This window comes from Lagenorhynchus albirostris, chromosome 21 (genome assembly GCF_949774975.1).
Source record: "Lagenorhynchus albirostris chromosome 21, mLagAlb1.1, whole genome shotgun sequence".
NCBI lineage: Eukaryota > Metazoa > Chordata > Mammalia > Artiodactyla > Delphinidae > Lagenorhynchus > Lagenorhynchus albirostris.
The window spans coordinates 29643681-29662927 of record NC_083115.1 but is presented as its reverse complement, the minus strand read 5'-3'; the positions used below and the strand labels follow the sequence as shown (position 1 = coordinate 29662927).

The following is a 19247-nucleotide window of genomic DNA, read 5'->3' as shown; positions in this document are numbered from 1 at the left end:
GTATTGGGGAGCTGAAAGGATGACCTCACTAGGTCCTTAGGATCAAAGGCGGTGGTGGCTGTGGAATCGCTATGTCTCACGAAGTATAATTTAAGTTTTATTTACATAAAATATTTAATATGTATCATATATAAAGAAGATATGTACTATAAAATACATAAACTTACAATTTAACATTAGCAAGCCCTCAATACATAATGGCCCTTTGGGGCCGTAGGGTTCATACAGTGCCAATCCCTGAGCTTAAATATACTGTCTGCCAACACCTTTGTTCCTTTTGCAATGAGGCTTTTTCGTACTTATAAAAATGGGATTCAGAGGGCCCAGTAATCCGCTGAAATTATTTTTTTTTAAATTCTCTGTCCGTAAGCCAGAAGAGTTTACGAACACCTGAGATACCTGCAAACCAGAAAGTGATGATATGATCCTGATGCTGGCTTACGTTGTCTATCGTTGAGCCCTTGCTTCTTTGCATTATTCATTAATCACTCAGTTTTCATACAGCCATGCAGTTAGAATTATTACTAAGTGCCTACTGTTCCAGGTAGAGTTCTAGGCTTTGAGAGTACAGGACTAATAAGGCAAAGTCCCTGCTAAACTGGAGCAAAGCCAAGTAATGAATAACAGATAAACTATGAACTAAGGAGAGATCCTTAGTTGAGTTAAAACCCTAAATTTTTATCTTCCAGGCAGCCAGAGGTTATTCAATAAAGCAACGATTTATTGAATACTTAGCACAGTGCATAAACAAAACAATTAGGTATTCTTATTATAGGATGACTTAGAGAAGGGATGCTTGTTGTTACAGGTGTTGATGTCCAAAGAGAGTATTCTAAAAGATACGGGACTGCAAGTATGGGTTTATGTAAGAGATACCCAGCAGTCTGGTCCAGCTGAACAATGTATGTATAAAGCATTAGGTGGAAAAGAGTCTGGAAAGGTATATTAAGGGCCTTTTGTAGAAAACCTGGCCAAGGAGTTGGGATCTTATATCACAAGAAGTTACATGTTAAACAAGAGTGGCGTCACTGAACAGACAGCCATTTATAAGTTACATATAGAGAGTAAGCGCCTGATGTTGACCACAAAGGGACAAAAAAAAGAAAGACCGATAGGGACATTTCAGAGTCAAAAATCTATGATTTAGCAGTTGCTTAGATAGGGGTGTATGCAAAATATGGTGGAAAGGAGATTGTGAAAGCACAAGTGAAATTAATATTATTATGACATCATGGCTTGAACTTGAGTGACTGGGAGTTCCAAAAACACATGCAAGTCCACGATAGGAGCAGAATAGGGATGGGGTGGGGAATTCTCTTATTCTGTTGTAATTCTCCCATTGTTTCTTTGGATTGTCTAGATACTTAATCATACCATGTACATTAGAGAACACTTTACCTTTTCCTTTCCAGTTTTTAAATTTCTAATTGCATTCTCTTGTCCATCACAGTAGCTAATATTTCTAACAAAATCCTCAATAATGGAGATAATTGGCATCCTTTCATTTCTCCAGCAAGTAAGATAGTGGCTTTGTGATGTAAGTGGTGTGTGTGTGTGTGTGTATCATATTGATATCTAGGAAATACCCATTAATTCCTTTTTTATTGAGAAGTGTTCTTTAACATAAATGAGTGTTGAATTATTTTCACATGTGTTTTTTGTATCTTTGGATGTGATCGCATAATTTTTCTCCCTAACTCTATGCCATAGACTGAATGTTTGTGACCCCACCCCCCAAATTCATATGTTGAAATCCTAACTCCTAGTGTGATGGTATTAAGAGATGGGACTTCCAGTAGGTGATCAGGTTATAAGGGTGGAGCCCTCATGAATAGGATGAGTGCCCTTCTAAAAGAGACCCCAGAGAGGTCCCTTACCCCTTCCTTCATGTGGGGACTCAATGAGAAGACTGCCAGTCTATGAACCAGGAAGCCGGCTCTCACCAGACACTGAATCCACCGGCACCACGATCTTGGACTTCTGACCCTCCAGAACTGTGAGAAATGAACTTCTGTTATTTATAAGCCACCCAGTCTATGGTAATTTGTTATAGCAGCCAGAACAAACTAAGACACTCTATTAATATGATGGATTATATGAACAGATTTCCTAATATTGAACCATTGCACATTCCTGGAATAAACTCCACTTGGTCATGATGAATTAATTTTTTTTTTTTTTTTGCGGTACGTGGACCTCTCACTGTTGTGGCCTCTCCTGTTGTGGAGCACAGGCTCCGGATGCGCAGGCTCAGCGGCCATGGCTCACAGGCCCAGCCACTCTGTGGCATGTGGGATCTTCCCGGACCCGTGGCACGAACCCGTGTCCCCTGCATCGGCAGGCGGACTCTCAACCACTGCGCCACCAGGGAAGCCCATGATGAATTAATTTTTAATATGATCTTGGGCTTTCTTTTCTAATTGTTCTTTTAAGTTTTTGCCATAAATATCCGTAAGTGAAATTGATCCGTGTTTTTCTTTTTTTGGTCATAATATTATACTCAGAATATGAATTTGTAAGTTTTCCTTGTTTTTCTATGCACTAGGATATTTAAGTGGGACTTGGATTATTGTTCTTTAAAAATTGGGTAGAAATTACCCAATTGGGTAGAAATTACCTACTCTTCTTTTTTGATGGTTATTGATTGTTCATTGTAATTACCTATATGTGTGCTTTCTCCCTTTTTAATTACTTTAATTAGTATTTTTTCTTTGTTGAATTTTTTCAAAGAACTATCTTTTACAATTCCTAATTAAATCTACAGTTCTTTGTTTTCTTATTCATTAACTTTTGTTTTTAACATTATCAACTATTTCCATTCCACTTTTCCTTGGTTTTCTAGCTTTAAGGATTAGATATTTAATTGACATATTTTCATTTTTATTGTTACGATAACCACTTTAGCTGTATCCTAAAATTTTTGATCAGTTGTGTTTAAATTTTGTATTTCTCTTCTGAGGGGTAGCTTAATTGTGTGTGTGTGTGTGCGCGTGTGTGTGCATGCGCGCACGAGCTACATTTCCAGGAGGAGGGACCTTTTTCCTTTTGATGGTTTTAAATTGATGTCTGATTTTATTTCATGTAGACAGAGAATGTTGTTTCTACTCTTTGGATTACTGAGGTCTTCTTTGTGGCCTAAAATGTCACTTTTGTGAATATTCAGTGTGCACTGGAAAAGGGTATATATTTTCTGCTAATGGTATACAGAGCTTGATATATATCTATGAGATCTATCTTATTGATTATGTTATCTGTGTCTTTTATTTCCTTATTAACGTTTTGTTATCTTTGTTTTCTTGGATTGAGAGAGATGTGTTAAAGTCTCCAAATTATTGTGTTTTTGTCTGTTTCTCCTCTCATCTTTATACTTTCTGCTTTATACAATTTGTTAAGTAACAGTATGTCTTCATTATGAATGGTGTCTTTAGCATCATAAAGTATTCTTCTTTTCCTCTTAATGCTTTTCGATCGGAGTTCTAGCTTGTCAAATGCCAAGATTGCGTGGGAGGAAATTGACGCTGTTATTTATCTAAAATAATACTGTAGACCTCAGTTAAGGTTTAGCACTTTTTGACTAAATGTCTTCTCCTCTTTGATAATTTCTACTGAGAACCTGATGGCAGTTATGAGAGGAACAGCTGGAGTGCTTTGTCAGCACTTGAATAAATAGGGAGTGGTCGACTGGGGAAGACATGCTTAGTTGTATTTTCCAAGAGTAGGAAGAACCACAGGATAAAGGTAAAGTCTCCATCTTCTTATTTGCAAATAATTATTCTTCTGTAACATGGAGCCAAGAAGAAGGAAGAGGAGTGACTTAGGGAATACTTTAAATAAAGCTGTGTGCACATGGACAGTTAGGCTGTGGAAAAAGCAGATGAGCCTAAAGAGACAGCATTGCAATCACATATGCTATTGTTCAGGATGTGCAAAGTGCCCCAGAAGCACCAGGCTACCCAAGGAAGTTGCTGCAGTGGAGTGTGTTATAGGTCTGACCCACTGAGGACTCCCGTTAGAACTATTTTTCATAAAGGGACTATAAATTATACTGTCCATCATGGAGAGTCATACATTTTTCTATCCCTTTCAATGTCCAGGACAGAACCTTGTACCTAGTAGATGCTCAGAAAATTCTAGTTGAATTGAGGTGCCCTGAATCCATAAACTATATTTTTGAAGAATTTTCACAGAAAAGATATATACATGTCATACGCAAATAACAAGTATTTAAAGTATAAATTGGTAAAATGGTATCAAGTGAAAGCTAACTTGGATATGAAGGCTGAGGACAAATTGTAGAAGGCTTGAATGCCAGGGTGATAAGTTTGAACATCACCCAGGAGACAGTTGGAACCTTTGGGAATTTTAGTTCATTTGAATATAAAGGCCATGGGGTCTCTAGGTAGATAAGTAATTTCTTAGGGAAGAATGAGACTGCCAGCGTGTAGACCAGGTGAGAGATTATCGCAGTAGTTCAGACATGAGATGATGAGCGTGTGAATCAAGGCGATGGCAGTGCAAATGGAGGGAAGGAGCAGATGCATCTGTGAATTTCCCTCCAATTTCATCCATAGCCTCTAGGTTTTTACTACATTGAGAGTATTTCCAAGGACTCTGGGAAGTATCCATATCAAGTCATTCAGCCCAAATTCCAGTCCTGGCACCAATTCACTGGCATTTCATGGATGCAGTTTCATGGAGGACTGTTTCACGGGTGAAGTCAGGAGATGTGAGACTCGTGGGTCAGAGACTAAGGACTTTGTTACTGGTGGCACAGCAAGCAACCCGAGCATCACGTTTGAATTGGTTCTTCTTGGCCTCCGAGTCCCTCGGGGGTGACCCAGAGGGCCCGGATGTCAGCTGTGCCCACATCATCTGCATTTTTGCTGAGGAATGTTAAGCTTGAGGAACGTACCCTTTTACTGCAAGCAGTAAGCAGGGAGACATCACCTCCTCCCTCAAGGTTGCCCGCTGCAAATACAACTCGAGAGATGGCCTGAGTAAAGAGAAGTCAGGGCTTTGCATGGTTGGCGTACCCAGCAAAACATGCGTGAACGCAGAGGTTCAAAGACTTCTCTCCCAGTGCGTGGATCCACAAGTTGTATGTGTTTCAAATTGCGATAAATGACAAACAGCCTTCAAAAGGTGGTGCCCATTTACCCTCCCAGGCACGGTTAACAACCATGGAGCTTTTGTTTTTTATGCTGAGCTGATTGCCAGTTTGCATTTCTGAATGTAAGGTTACAGATGAAATATGTTTATCGCTCATTAGTATTCTCTGTGAATTGCCTCTCCAAAATTGTCAGCCCCCTTTCTGCTGTGAAATGCTGTCTCTGCCACTTCCTTGATTTTTCTTGCCTGATTTTCAAGACCTCAGAGCTCTAAGTCCAGCCCACGTTGCCAAATTTGTCTCTGCAACACTCACGTTCTCCCCTAGCCCCCAGTGCCTTGATCTGTCAGACTCCTTGTGCCTTAACTCTCGTTCCCTTCACTTAGAACGCTCGCCCCTTCTATTCTCCCCCTCCACTTTCTTCCCATCTTTTAGGTTCCAACTCAGGCTTCCCTGCCTCTTTCAAATATTCCTTGACAAGTTCTACTTACCTGGATTTCACTGCTTTGAACTTTTTCAGAAACTTCTTTACATTAACCAGAATTTATAACTTAATTTTATGTTATAATAAATTTTTATGGTTATATCGTCTATGTCACCCTTACCTCCTAGGTTTGATTGCATGGATCTATGACTTCTTTTATATCCTATCTAGAGCCTCTTGGAGTACATATTATCATATGTGTGTTTAACCAAACAGATAGCTTCAAAACTATTTTTTTCAAGATATTTGTTTAGTTAATGACTATTAAATAGACCATGCCAGTCTTATAATTCTAGTTCTATTCCTATGCATTTCTTTAAAGAGAGAAAACCAGAAAAACAAAAAGCTTAAGCAGAAGGAAAACCACTTACTGGGAATTTGAGGGGACAAAGAACTATGTAATTTAAACAAAACAAAACAAAACTTGTTGCTTTCAGGTCATTTTGTGTCTGTTAAAGTTTTTCCAAGCATGACTCCTATGGCACTAAGGAAATTCAAGAATATGTTTCAATTTTTGTTAGAGTATGTACCTTTATTTTCCTTGTTACTTACATGAAAATAACCCGTTCAGCCCAGGGCCCTTGGAATGAAGCAAAGAAGCAAATGTTTCCACTCAGGAGGCTGTGGGGCTTTTATAAGGTTCATCATCAGCCTCTAGAACATTCCTCCAAGCAGCCACTCATCCATACTTTTGTCCTTCCATTGTTGTCACTCTTTGCATCTTGGCTTTGCACTCTGGGTCTTCGTTCCTGTCTCGGGCCCTCCTTTCTCAGGCTGGCTTTTTGAACCTAGCCTTTCGGTCCACTGTCTTTGGCCCACCTGTGTGCGCTGACTGTTAGCCTGCGTGAGAGGTTAGCGCGTGGGTTCACAGCTGCCTGCCCCTTGTGCACAGGCCAGCATGGTTTATGACGCCTCCTCGGTCGGGGCATGGTGGCTAATTGGAAATTATCCCAGAGACCCTTGGTTTCCGTGGAGCTAAATGTCACCCTCCCAAGGAAAATGAAAAGCAAGAAGTCCTTCCGTATTCTCTAGACAATCAAAGACATCCGGAAGTTATTGGGATTCTTTGGATAGAATAGGCAATTACTATCCACCTTCTCTGCTCGTAGCATCTAGACAACTGTCCTTGCAGGAAAGTGAGAAGCTGCTAGTGAAGCTGAGGCGTTCTCTTAGTTGGAGAGCCTGGGCAGCTCTTCTCTCTTCCTGCCCCTCAGACTCACCCAGAAACCCACCGTTCCAACTGTATCTCTAACATGCTAGACATCTGGCTACTGGAAAATCCAGCTTCTAATCTGTATCACTGCAATCACTGCGCACACATCCCAAGGAAGCTCGTCCCAGCTGAGGTAAAGGGGCCTGAGAAAGGGCTGTCAGCCTCAGGCCAGCTTTGGGGCATCAGGTCCTAGTATGGACTTGGCCCAGGACCCTGCTATAATGAGTGCCGACCACCAAAGCTCTAAAGTAAGATCCAGACATTCAGACCATGCCTGGTGAGGTTTATTACTTCTTGCTCCTTTGCGTTCTCTTTAGTATAGAAAAGTTTCTAGATACCCACTGGCAAACAAAGCCCGCTGCATCTGGGATGGATATAAACGGGAAAATAGTTATGGGAACTGTGTCGAAGGGTTAACCCAATAGGCCTGAGACTGCTGTGCTTAGAAGTGCCTGCTTGCAGGGTTGGCCCTTGGCTGGCATCTGGGGACTCGGCTGGTAAACGGTTCCCTGAACTGGTATAAAACTTCCCCTAAATGATAAAAGCGGCTTAGTGTCCCTAGACTGTGGGTAGAACCAATGTGGTTCGTGCCACACCTGCTCTCCTTCTGAGAGTCTGGAGTATTGGTACGTGCTAGGTAGGCAGAGGGTGACTTCATGACGATTCCTGTGTAGAAACCCTGGGCACTGAGTCGAACGCCCCCCTGGTGGACAGCACTGCACATGTGGTCATGGTCCCCAGCTGGAGGAATTGAGCACATCCTGTGTGACTCCACGGGGCGGGGGGGTCCTGGACGTCTGGGCCTGGTTCCCGCAGACGGCTTCCCGTGCGCAGTTGCCCTCGGCTGATTGTGTTTTGTAATCCTTTCAGTGTCATAAACCTTGGCTGTGAGCATGACTGTATAGTGAGTCCTGTGTGTCCTTCTAGAGAACCACCAAAACTGAGGGGACCCCGACACAAGGACTATCTCCCATGTCATGAATCTTCACATTTAGAAAGTCCTAAAGGATTTCTACCAAGACATATGGAAACAGCCCCAGTCTGTTTTGTAAGGGGAGCTGCTGTCCTTGTCTGTGTTTTACCCTAAGTCCTGCACGTGCACTCGGTCTTGTGTTCCGGCCCGTGCTGCCCACACGCTCTGACCTACCGCACCGGGCACTTACCCCACCGGGCCTTCAGTTTCCCTGCCTTTGCCACTCTGCTCCCAGTGCCCGCTTGGGCCCTGCTTGTCCTGCCAACTCACGCGAGCACATCTGCCGGCGTTCTTGACCTTGAATTACCTGCTCAGTCCTGATTTTCACAGTCTTTTGCCTCCTCTCGTGTCCATGGCATTGGATGGAGACGCTTTCGCTGCTGCTTCTTAATCACTGAGCGATGCAGCGGCCTCATCAGCTCATCTGATCGCCCTGCAAGAGGAGTGAATTAGGCAAAATCCATAATTCCAGCCAAGTTCATCATTCTTTGTGTGAACGCATAGCACCTTCATGCTCCTTATTTATGTGTGTAAAGCTGAAAAGAAGTTAGAATCAATATATATATGTAACAGAGAGGGTTAGAAAACTCAGGGTAATACCTAAAACTGCTATTTTTTTCTGAGATTTTTTTTTTTTTTTAGCTACTGAGAATACCTTAAAAAGTTAAAAATCCATGTAGAACTCTATTATTCTGTCTTAGTAACTTACAGAAAAGGAATAAGGAAATATTTGAATTCTTTACATCCTTACTTTGCAAGGTCCATTCTGAGAAAAAAAATTGTTTCAAGAGAACTTATTAGATTTCAGCTTCTGGGTGCTGAAGTATGTTCAGATTTTTTGCACTATTACATTTCTATGAATCCTTCTGTTGGAAGGAAGTAAAAAGTACCATTCAAGGGATGTGAACACACTACTAAAACTGGAATTCGTGAAGCACAAATTCCACTTCTGTGGTTTAATCGTGAGTCATATTGCGTGAATCAGTTCATACGTGTATGGTATTGTAGGAGCAGGTGGGGAAGCAAAGAACTTGTGACCTGGAATAAGAGCTGTTAACAGACGCTGAGAAAAGGTCGTGCCACGTGCACTGACGCAACCATGTCAGCAGGCAAGACCCAGCGCCCCAGAGACAGCTGTGGTTCGGGTGACGATCTGCATACGGGATTTGAGTTGTACGTGAACCCTTTGCGTGTCTTTCTGACCTTAGGCTGCTGATTTGTATAAGACACGTTTCACTATAAGTTATCATATTTAGCAGCTGGTAGTTTTTGTGACAACCTTCCTGGGAAAGATCCCAAGTGATTCCTGACACCAAGTGATTCTTGACACCAAGATCCCTGGAAAAAAGTGGTGAAAGGTGTCTTCCTTCTTTTCTCAAACAAATATAAAGAAAAAGCAAAACGTCAGTCAATCTGCAAACTACATTTCTTCACTTTCTATCTTCATTGAGGCTTTGAATGTAGATATGGGTACAGAGAGGGACCCACATGACACATGTACTTCTCTTTGGTTCAAAGGCTTACAGTGAACTTATAATTCTTCTACCGAACCTAGAATTAGTGTTTTTAAGGTAACAATTATTTCTTATGTGTGTAACACCTTTGAAAATTTACTTAAAGGTTTAGGGAGAGAGTTGCTGGAATAAAACATGTAGATGATGGATATCTGAGAATATATCTTGATCATTTACATTAATTCTTAATGAAATAATTCCTGGTAAATCTTTTTTCTAAAGTTGGGTTTTCTAGCCACATAGCCTTGATGTATTACATGTACTCATTGGGCTTGATTTTCTGATTATAAGAGAAGCTTTGCAAAGCTGTACCCACATTTGCCCAGAACTGTTCTGGTTTAACCTTGTTGTACTTGAAAATTTGTGATAGTATTTCATTTTCAAAAATGTCTTGGTTCATAATAAGTTCTAAGATTATGCTACAAATACAGCCGATGGTAAAGAATTTGGACTTTATTCTAAGTACAGTGGGATGCAGTCCTTTTGCTCATTTTGTGTTAGTACAGCTATAAGGATTTTGCAGTTGTCTCACACTTTATCTTCTACCTACTCCCTTGTTTGTTCTTCTGTGTCAAGCTAGAAAAATTTTCCTGAATCGCTCCCAAGGTCATCTAGCTGCAAAGAACAGATAAAAGCCCATTTCTGCCTTTCCTGGGCCACTTGACATTTCTATAAGATTACTTCTCTCTGCCTGGATTTCTAATCCTGCAGTTCAATTACTGTGTAAGCAGTCTTGCTATGTTGTTATAAACCATATCTCTATGTTTTAAATATTCTTGCTTATGGTACTTCTTTTCACATATTTTCTAACTTATTTTGACTGATCTTATAGCCGTCCAGTCTGCTGAAAATTATTCTGCTGTCCGCTTTCTGACCGTGGGCAGGTTATTGTACCTTTCCTTTGTAAAATGGAGCTATTAACACTACTGCCTCATAGGGGTTATATTAGTCTAGGGCTGCCATAACAAAATACTACAGACTAGGTGGCTTCAACAACAGAAATTTATTTTCTCACGGTTTTGGAGGCTTTAAGTCCAAGATCAGCATATGGTCAGTCAGGGTTTGTTTCTGGGGAGGCCTCTCTTCCTGGCTTGTAGACAGCCACCTTCTAGCTGTGTCCTCACATGGCCTTTTCCCTATGTGCCTGCAGAGAGAGAGCTCTCATGTCCCTTGCTCTTCTTAGAAGGACACCAGTCCTACTGGAGTAAGGCCCTACCTTTATGACCTCACGTAACCTTTATTACTTCCTTATAAGCCATATCTCCAAATACAGTTAGTTGCATTCGGGGTTAGAGCTTCAACATATGATTTGGGGAGGAGACCCAATTCAGTTCATAACAGGAGTATCATGAGCAATAAATGAGATATTTCATGAAAAGATACTTGGAGTAGAGTTTCATATTTTGATAATTTTAGGATATACTGAAATACATAAGATATTTCTATATATTCTAAATTGATATAATAGTGCTCAATAAATGTTATCTGCTACTTTTATGTTTATTATTTGTTTTTGTTCTTGTCTGTCCCTAAGACTTAGCTTTTTTATTTCATTCCTGCCCTCCTCTCTAAGTCAATCTATAGATCCAGGCTCTCAGCCATTGGGTTGATCATGTACCAAACAGACTTTAATGAGTCGTTCTTCACCAAAATCAGTGATTCTCATATGTAAAATTTGAAACTGCTGTTCACACTATCTACAGGAAAACAAAAACTTGGAATATGAGGTAGTTGCTTCAATTGACCAGGGTGGACTGGGGCAGTATTATATACAAAATTAATTGGGAAGAAAACGGTATCTTTGACACAAGTCATACTAAGTATTATCTGAGAGAATAATTCAGTACAAACAATGATAACACTCATGAGTCTTGTCATGATCTGTTGACTCAGAAAAGGAAAAGGGTTTAATTTTTAGTGACTTAAGTACAGCTGATGCAATTATGATACATGCAATCTTGCTATTTTATTATCAACTGTATTCATCTCATTCATCACCTCTGGGTTTTAAATGGTAACTGCACTCATAATGTAGTTAAATGCTGTATGAATTCTCCATCAGATATATTACAGATCCACTCCAAGTGCTAGACCAGATGTTCTTATGCCTTACAATGTGAAGCATCAGAGCCAAGGTAGTCAGGAACAGTGGTTCCCAAATGTTGCCTCATCAATTGGCTGCAAAAGAATTATCCGAGATATTTGTTTAGATAAAGCTTTCTGGACCCACTGATTCAAAGCTCTGAGGATGTGTCCTGCAGACTTCTCTCCCAGTCAGACTCATTGCAAGGGCCCTAGCTTTCTAAGCACTGAAGCTCATGAATGCCACCAGCATGTGTGGTCAGGTGGCACCCCACCGTATTTACTCCTGAGATTCTTAAAACCTAAGAGTTTCGTGGAGAATGATTTGAATGCTGCCCATATTTGTGGTTATAGATGGTAAGAAGGAGGGAACAGAAGGGGTCTATGAAAGTCATAGTATAGCAACGGAGAACAAGGAAGCCAATCAGGGAGATCACTGAAGCTTTATTCCCACTGGGGGAATAAAGCTTCCCTGGTTTTCTCAGGCTAAATTGACATTTTTATATGAAGTATATATTCGACCCACACAATGCTTTTGTTCAGTCAATGTATTATGAGAATTAATAAGGTAATCTATTTCAAAGTTATTTGAAATGATAGCATTATATATATATAAAATCTCTAAATCCAATATTTATATATATATATATGTTAGTAGTGTTTTTATTCTTAAATATAATAGTATATTAGACTGTTTAAAACAAAATATAATTCTTTGGTTAAGCCAACCACGGTAAAGAGGAGGAGTCTTTTATGCGTCATGAAACACTGGCTTAATGTTCCCATTGTGTTTTTTTTTAATATCTGATTGTTGTTATGCCAGGGAGATTTTGTCTCTTTAGAAGACTTGCTTTAATGAAAACGTGTTCATTATCTGTTTTATTGCTGCCTAAAACAACAATGTTTGGTAACAAAGAAGAGAATCTGTTAAAAAATAAAAAAAGTTGAACAATAGCAGGCAGATTCGCTGTTACTATTAAAAGGATTCAAACAGAGCCTCCTACCAGAAACTGTAATAAATAGTTTCCAAAAATCTGCTTTGGAAGGTGCTAGCAAACAACCAATGCCAGTCCGCCTACTTCTGAAAATTCCTCTGCAGAGCGATGAACTCTAGAAGCAAAGAGAACAGAAAACCCTAGCACCAGCATCCTGAGCTTGCCTACTGAGGGTGGTGCCCACGCACGTCCTCACTGCCCCCGATTCATCTAGGAGTAAATTATTTGAAGACCCTGTGGAATTATAAAAGAAGCATTTCATTAGACCCTCAGTCCAATGTTTAGATCTGAGACACTATAACTAAATCTCTCAAGCGGCAGCCCTCTCCAGTGAACTCAAATAATCAATTATAGTTCCACCGAGAGAAAGGCTTTTTCTGACTTTGCCAAAAAGCAGGCTAACAGCTGATCCATTCCTGAAGATATTCGTGCAGATTCTCAGATAATCCCTATTCATAAGGAACATTCTAAGTCAAGCATCCGCAATTCTTTGGTAATTTTTTGGATGACTCCTAGATGAATCGGAGGCAATGAGGACTGACATCCATGTTTGCAGACACGGTGTCTGACTGTGGGGGTGAGCGAAGCAGCCTGTAGAATCACAGCAGAGGCAGTGTAGTTTGGGTGGTCATTGGTGGCAGCAGTTCCTTCTAGCTCATGGTAGAAGGTCTGAGGTCAGATAAGGCACCTGCTCCCAGGACCCTTCTGTGCTGTTTAATTTCTACTTTCTTTTAGTCCAGCCATTACATAAAGGCTGACCTTGTGCAATGCTGTTTTGCAGTGATTTGATATGATTTCAAATCTACTTGTTAATGACAAAATGAAGTTGTTTTTACGAGTGAAGTGGTTTTCAAGGATGAAGTTAGTGTTTTGATGTAAAAGTGAGATCGCCTGTCAGGACGTCATCATCCACATCTGTGGTTGCCAGTGACCACTCAGTAGCTCAGCAGCTGAGGGACAGTGCTGTGGACTTGTGGACGGGCCTCGAGATTGTTATATTGAGTGAAGTAAGTCAGAGGAAGACAAATAGCATATGATATCGCTTATATGTGGACTCTAAAAAAATGGTACAAAGGAACTTATTTACAAAACAGAAGTAGAGTCGCAGATGTAGAAAACAAACGTATGGTTATGGGGGGAGGGGTAAATTGGGAGTTTGGGATTGACATATACACGCTACTATTTATAAAATAGATAACTAATAAGAACGTACTGTATAGCACAGGGAACTGTACTCAATACTCTGTAATGACCTATATGGAGAAAGAATCTAAGAAAGAGTGGATATATATATATGTATAACTGATTCACTTTGCTGTACAGCAGGAAGTAACACAACATTGTAAATCAACTATATTCCAAAAACATTTAATTAAAAATTAAGGATGGGTGAAGAAGCAGCTGTGACAAGGGGACATCTAGGTTATAAATACTCAGGAGTGAGTGAGGGCTGCCCGACAGTGTTCAGTCTGGGCAAGGCTGCCGTTCGCTCATCTAAACAGTTCTCCAAAGACCTTGGGGCATTAGCTCCTGCCAAGGTGAAGGCAACTCTTCTACCAGGAGTGGCCCCGGGAGGGGAGGTCTTCTTGCCCGCTAACACCACTACGGTCATTCGGAGCTACAAGCTCTAGCAACAGGGGACTTTTCACTTCTGTGCTGGCTGCTGGCCATCAGCTCTGGTTGGTCAACCTGTCTCCCCTGAGAGCCACTTCATAGACAGGTACAAGTCCCCTTGTCTGGAACAATAGCATAATTTATCTGCCGTTGGTTGGGGGTATGTTATTTCTTTACTGGTTTATGAAGAGACATTATCCTGTATGCTATTGGCTTGTGAAATTATTATAATCCCCGCAGTGAACCTGTGTTAAATAAATGCTTGGCAAAGACAACCTCCGTCTCCGAATGAGAATAATTTGCCACAAAACTAAACAAATACCTATTTCAAAATGACATTTAGTGGCATTTGACTTATCATTACAAGCCTGTCTTCTGGAATTTCAAGCCATTATGGACTTCCGAGCCTATGCTGTTACCTCATAATGAACCACGTTTTCTTACTGTTTTGTCATTCAGTTTACAGTATTTATGCTCAGCTTAGTTACAAAGTGCCAGGTAGCAACCAATTGCCAATAATTTATTAGGCAAACACCACGTAATATATAGTACTAGAATATGGAAATCATAGTCATCTGTGGCCATGTTTTCAAATTTATACTGATTACATATTTCTTTGGGGACAGTTTTCTAAAATGAAGCCCAAATATTACCTCACAAGATGTTTAGCACTGGAGTCTTTTCTCAGGACTTCCTTTTACGCAGTTGTATCCAAGCTTCACAAAGCACTGTCGAATTCTGGTGCCCTGAATCTTCTGCCGCTGCACCTTCAAAATTGTGTCGTGCCGTCACTTTGATGTTATTCTTTGATGCCCGCCTTTCTTGCACTATCCAGTTAACCACCAGGTTCTGTCAAAATGTATCTTACGTTTATCCACTTTTCTCAGTTTTTACTTCATTACCCTAGTTCCAGCCACCGCCTCACCTGGGCTGCTGTAACAGCTTCCTCACCCACCCTCTGGTTCTATTGCTACTCTCTCGAATTCAGCACACACCAGCTAAAACCACCCTTCCTTGCTTTTAGTAAAGCCTTTCAATCACCTTCCATTTAATTTGGAATAAAATCCCCTGGACTTGTTGCCACGTTGCAGTTTGCTCCTTCAAGAGGAAGTCTCCAAGACAGAGCCCAGCACGCAGGCGGGTTTGTAGAGAGCATCATGGGCAATTCCCCAGAGGACTGACAGCCAAGGCGGTCAGCGGGCGGCACCGCCAGCAGCTGGGAGAAGAAATGCTTCCGTCCTGAAGGGGAATCTGCGTGACACATGACATCGGCCGCTCTCCGTGGCCCTATAACAGCGGCCACGCCCCCTGTGTCAGCACCATCTCATGCCCGGCTTCAGGCACAGCGGCCCTCCGTCAGGTCCTGGGAAACCAGAATCCTGGACTGCCACAGGCCACTGAGCCTCCTCTTCGGTGCTGGCCCCATCTCACGTGGCTGGCACTCTCATTTTTCTGGGCTCTGCTTAATCTTCTCTGAAAGGCGTCCCCTGGCTTCCCTGGCTGTAGGTCACCGCCGTTACTCTTCGTCACAGCACTGCCCCTTGTTTCCTACATTGCACCCATCGGCCTATGTATCTTTTAAGTCATTAGTATTCAGGTTCTCCAGAAGAATATAAGCTCCATGACAAAAGGGAAAACTGTTTTGCTCACACTTGTTTCCCCGAATCTAACACGGTGTTGGCACATAGTAGGCACTCGATACGTTTTACTGAATGAATGGATATAAATCCTCAGCCCATGTTTTCTGCTGTGGAAGCTTCGCGATTGCCTAGCTGAGACGATCAGTCAGACGGGCTCCATCGTGCTGCAGTGACATGTTAATCTCGGTGACCCAAAGCCCAGAGGGCCTCCTGCGCCCTCTCTGTGTCCTGCTGGGGACACATGCTGTACTCACTCAGGTTCCCAGGCCACGTGAGGCCTGGTCTCCTGGCTTCATATTTGCTGAGGCGAGAAGGAGGGCAAATGGCCGACTGTGCGCCTCGTCCTGGAAGTGACACGTATCCACTCCCACGTCGCCTGTCAGAGCGAGTCATGTGGTCCTGCCCCGGTCCGGAGGCCGCGTGGATTCCAAATCAGCCCTTGTCTTGCAGACATTGGCCAGAGGCCTCTGTCTGTGGAATCTCATCTGTTCATAGCAGTTAACACAGTTTTGACTTCAGTGATGAAACCGTATTTTTATTTCTGGTCAGGTCTTAATATGTATGGCAAGTCTGGGCACATCACATGACAGTATTCACGAGAAGCCATTGTGAGACACAAGCATTACCCAGCGCCGACACCAAAACCCCCATGGAAATAAAGAACTTAAGAAAACCCATTAGTATTTGAGAATCACTCCGACTGAGCAAAAATAAAACCTGCTTTAGCAATCCATTTACAAAGTTACTCCAGGAATTCCTAATTTTATCTCAAATCTGTAACAAATATTTTTATCGTTTGGATTGCCAGAAAATATAATTTGTGGCATTATTTCTTTAGATGCGTTGAGTTTAAGGAATTTGTGGCAAGTATCTTTTCCAAGTTATCGACCAACTGTGTATGTGTGTGTGTGTGTGTGTGAACACGTGTGTGTTCACATGTGTACTGAGAGTTACATGTATTTCAGGGACATTGTAGCGGTGATTAGCACTAATAATGTATCAAAGCAACTTTAAAGTGATTATTGAACATATAATAATTATTACAGTAACTTACTAGAAAAGCACAATATTGTTGCCATTAATTATAAGCACTAAGCAAATTAATGATTGAGCTTTCCCAACTAATGAGTTATTCAGGTACAAGATTGAGAAAGAAGAAAGAAATGGGTTAAAAGCAGAGCTTGAGATATAGGTGTGTGGTTACTGGAAAGCATACCTGGCTGAAGAAAATTTCAATGATAATTGCCTTACAAGGTCACCTCACACAATTATACAAGGCGTAAAACATAAATCTGATTAGGAAACTTTGCCAGGAGTTTATTGATGAAACAAAGCTACACTCCACTAAGGCTTGAATGCATTTTGACCTGGCCGGACATAATTGATAAAGTGGATTATCGTGAGATAAAACTGGAAGCAAAAAGCCTCAAGACTCCATGTATTAAAAAGTTTCTAAAAGGGGATATTGTAGGCTATTTATTCCAATTAAACTGCTGTTGAATAAAGCTGCCCCCTGTTGACTGTGACCTAATGATGGTAATTCTGCGCTAGTGATTTATGATGATGTATTTTTATATCTACATGCAGAAGTGAAAGAGAAAAATGGATCAGCAATTGATAATTATATTTATGACTCATAACTGACCAACAAGTATCATTTTTACCAGTCACAGTCGTCCCAAGAATTCAAAGGCTACTTTTTATCTTCCCAACTTCCTTCAAGTAATATTTATTGGTTTTTTTTTTGTCCTTGGGAAACCTATGGATCAGGGTGTAATTTCGCTTTAATATTCAAGCCCAGGAACCTGTTTTGTTTTAAGAGAAGAATGCAGGCTCCATACGGACAGAGACTGTCTTGTTTACCACCATCTGCCCAGTTAACGTGTAGAGGCCCTCAGTGAATATATTTTTATTGAACAATGAATATCACAGAGATTTGATGGTGTTAGACCAGGATCTTTCTATAATCATAAAAGGGTAATTTTATCAAAGACTTTTCTTCTCTCTGCCTTGTTTGTTTGTTTACTTTTAGTGCTACTCAACCTAGCAACAGAGACTCAAGTGCAAGGCATCACTTTCCTAGTTTTTATGAATATTGCGATTGTTTGTTAAACTCCAAGATTCAACGCCTGTTCCTCTATTACGTGTATTGAAAAAAAAATGCTTCAGTTATTTTGAACGGCCTTTATTTCAAAGGACTTAGGCGTAACCATTTTACTAAATATTATTGATTTATTGAGTGAGTGACATAGACCTTTACCTTCATTCCCTCGTTCTTCTGCCTGTGGATTACGCTTAAAAAGTCAAAATAACTTTGAGTGTAATTCCTCTCCTATTCTTCCAATCCTTTGAGAGATTCTAAACATGCCTAAAGTTTAACAGGGACTCTTTGGAGGGGAATACTTCTTCTGAACTCCTTATGCCTTTTCCTAGGTATAGACACTCAGGTGATCTCTCTCCCCTCTTTCCCTCCCCTGCAGTGAGGGACTATTCCGATTGCTAAGTGTAGGGAGAAAAATCTGGGCATGCTCCCCAGCATTCCATGTTCTACCTCTTGGGAGCTAGCTTCTTACCAGGAGGAGGCATCTCTGCTGCCGCGTCAGGGGCACACTCTTCCCTGCCTTGCAGAGTGGTCTAATTCCATCCAGGATTGCCAGCAGTTGGGTGGATAAATGTTCCTAATTCCTAGAGCAAATGGATGGTATCTTTCAACCTAGCCTCCCTTGGTAATAAAGGTGATACATTGCCCCCCATCTTCCTAACTATTTGTCTTGTTCCTTGGGGAGGGATAAAAAGTGTTATTTACTGGACGCCCTCAAGCCTTCGTCATTTTGTTACATTGGCCGGGATCCCTGAGAAATAAGTGATAAGGAACAAAACCCAACACGGAGTTGTCAGAGCCTGGGCTTGGGGCTTGGACTTCCTGTGGGGCAGGGCATGTTGGCCTGATGTCAGGGACAGCTCACCCTGTAGACACAGTAAGCATGGCGCCTAAACCCACGATACTTTCAGGGGCCCCTGAAAGTGTTTTCATTTCTCTTAAAATCTGAAGAAAAGAAAGAGATATAATCCAGTTTGGATTTGTCTTTATACCAATGCAGTCAAAAAGCATAATTTTTGATAAATTTGTCATAATTTCAGAGCAGTGGTCCCTGGAGGCATAGTGCCTAGGGTCCACAAAAGACTTAAAGCAGCCATGCTGGGTGGCCTGCAGGAGCTTTTCTTAGACTGGTCATCCGCCCACAGTGGTGCACTCAGCTCTCACTGCCCCGACCTAAGTTACTCTGGCCGTGTGGATGTGACCCCCGCTGGGGTGTGCATCTGTGACCTCTCTATTCTGCCCACGGGTGAGGGGCTTCTCCTAATAAAGGTAGAACTGCAAGTAGGGGAGGCTCTGAGCAAACAGCGCCCGGTCAGCGCCTTTCTGAAACAAAGGCACAAGGACATCAGCACAGGTGCAGCCTCGGGGTACAGGTCACTACAGCTTGCCCCCGAGGTACACCCGGCAAACATTTGCAGAGTGTGCGACCTCAGCGATGATAGTGCGACATGAGCCGGAAGGAGCATTCATTATAGAGAAACAGGTCTTTCTGGAAAGAGACCTTTTCGGTACTAGAAGACAGAA

General features: G+C 41.6%; 1 long non-coding RNA gene across 11 annotated transcripts in view; it reads right to left on the bottom strand.

The window, feature by feature from the left end:
- Positions 1–6102: 6102 nt before the first annotated feature.
- The window catches only part of LOC132512547 (uncharacterized), a 31239-nt gene continuing 18094 nt past the window's right edge, over positions 6103–19247 (bottom strand). For 10 of the 11 annotated variants that reach the window (XR_009538209.1, XR_009538215.1, XR_009538214.1 and 7 more), the window contains 2 exons: positions 8085–8210; positions 6103–6431 (listed from right to left, as the gene is read on the bottom strand). This is a non-coding gene — a long non-coding RNA (uncharacterized LOC132512547). Of the gene's footprint in view, positions 6432–8084; positions 8211–10306; positions 10436–19247 lie in introns of all 11 variants that reach the window. The other variant, XR_009538217.1, reaches the window with a different exon arrangement.